Source organism: Dipodomys merriami, unplaced genomic scaffold (genome assembly GCF_024711535.1).
Source record: "Dipodomys merriami isolate MVZ:Mamm:240054 unplaced genomic scaffold, mDipMer1.0.p SCAF_21, whole genome shotgun sequence".
NCBI lineage: Eukaryota > Metazoa > Chordata > Mammalia > Rodentia > Heteromyidae > Dipodomys > Dipodomys merriami.
The window spans coordinates 15,007,677-15,009,890 of record NW_027203493.1 but is presented as its reverse complement, the minus strand read 5'-3'; the positions used below and the strand labels follow the sequence as shown (position 1 = coordinate 15,009,890).

Here is a 2,214-nt window from a genome sequence, read left to right as displayed (position 1 = left end):
GTATTGATCAGTCTTTCTATTATCACTAACACTCCATCTCTATATCCTCTTCCTCTCAGAAGCACGTATTTACAAAGTTCTGAAAGGACTAGAAAGATCACTTGCATATTCCACCGCAATGTAGTTTCTAGTTAACAGTATATTTCTGTCACTTTGACTAGTAGATGTTTCAGCTTGTCAAAAGTCAGCTTTCATTACGTAATTTGTTAAACTGTTATAAAATTCTAAATAACCTCCCTAGATTCTTAAGATATCTTTAGAAATAGATTTGGGCATTCATAAATGTTACCCACTACATAATGCCTCAATTTCAAGTTCTACTTCCCACATCCCAGGTAGATAGAGCATTGAACACACTAAAAGAACCTGATTGGCTTATGGCTAGTTTGGAGTAAATATCCTAGCTTCTAATTTAGTGGTGTCTATGTTAAATTGCACGGCATCTTTAGCCCCTGGGGAATATGATCCTGGAACCCTGTATAAGCAAAACAGGAGGCTCAAAATTACATTTCACTCAGGAAATTAATTGGATAATTTATCAAGTGTGAAAACAACATTAGAATATTCTGCACAATTGACCAAGGACTTTCAAATAAATCCATTACTGAAAAAAATACCCCTTCGGGCAAAAATAAATATGAGTAAAATTGAGCATAAAACTTATACAAAGGTTTAAAATTAGCTTACAGGAAGGGATACAATGTCAGTTTCAGCATAAATATCATGTTTTCCCCAAACTTTTAGAACAGAATTTCAAAGTGATAAATGATAAAGCAAATGTAGCCAATTGGTATTATAGATATTACGTGGTCTACTCACTATGTTTCAACACTTCTGTATGTTGGAAAAAACTTGTCAACTAAAACTTATATAGCAATTATGCTCAACCCTTGCTCCCATTAAGTATCTCTACATAGTTGAGTGTGCTCTATGTGCCAGGCACTGTGTTGAAGTAGGGGACTCAGCAGTGAGCTGCATATGCACTTGATCTTCTCCTGGAACATGGTTAATATTTTAGCAAGATGATGTGATCAAGTCCTTAATCCATGGTGCCACTGGGAAGGAGTAGAACCTTTAGATGGAAGAGCTCCCACCTGAGCCAGCACAGAATGAAATTGTGGTCACTATTGATTTGCCAGACCTGTAAACTTCCACAACAAAAAAAGCCTCACCTTCCTTCCCTCCTGTCTGGACAGCAGGGCTAATGTCCTGCTGAGAAAGCACTCTAACAGAAAAAGTAGTGCATCATTTCCTTGTTGCACAAAATGTCTTTCCCTTCTAGGATGATCTTTCTGCAGTACAATGTAATAACCAGAATCTTGTTGGTAGGTAGGAGGGTAGGGGGGGCCTTAAGACATTAAAGACATAAGTGACAGTGAAAGAAGTGTTTCCTGCCAGTGTCTCTGACTCAGAGTGAGGGCTATATTTGTGACATATAAGCTTCTGAGATGTATTCAATCATCTATCTTTCTGGATACTGGGAATTTGGAAATGTCAATCCATCCTCTGAACATAATGACAGCACCTGTGAAACAATTTATAGCCTATCACGTTAATCTGAGAATTTAAAAAGAATATTATCCTTTTTCATTTCCTCAAGACAAAGAACTAGATAGCCAAAAGAAAAGGAAAAATTACCTAGTGGAATTTTATATAAGACAATGATTAGAATTTCAATGAGGTGTGCGAAGAGCTGTGCTAATAACTAAAGTACTTGTCTTTAAAAAAACATATGGAAAACTTTATGAATGTGCATGTCATCCTTGTACATTGGCTGTACTAATCTCTGTATTGCTCCCAGTTCAGTCTATCTCCTGCTGACGTGAGCACCTTCTAAGTCTTAAATTGCTGAATTGCTCTAATAATTAAAAATGCTTTGTGTTCACTAGAGATTTGCAGAATCACTGGATAAAGAAATTGCTCCTCTGTAAAAAGAATGTCTTCTAATTATATACATAATTCACAAGCATATTCTTAGACTGTCTGTGACTTACTGGTATAAAACCAGTAATGGAGAACATAATTTTACATGGATCTCAAAACTTAATTGCTAGACATCATCCAGCATCTCAGTTGATCACTAAGGATTAAAAAAAAAAAAAAACAAAAAACGCCTTTCATTCTTGTTACTTTTCCTACTATTTATCCTCAAAATAAAAGTTGTAGAATAGCCAGAAATTGTCACTGCTGTACTGAGCAAGGAACAGCATTAAA

General features: G+C 35.8%; 1 pseudogene; it reads right to left on the bottom strand.

Annotated features, from left to right (window-relative positions):
- Positions 1–1,726: 1,726 nt before the first annotated feature.
- On the bottom strand, positions 1,727–1,827 carry LOC138834251 (U6 spliceosomal RNA; annotated as a pseudogene).
- Positions 1,828–2,214: the final 387 nt, after the last annotated feature.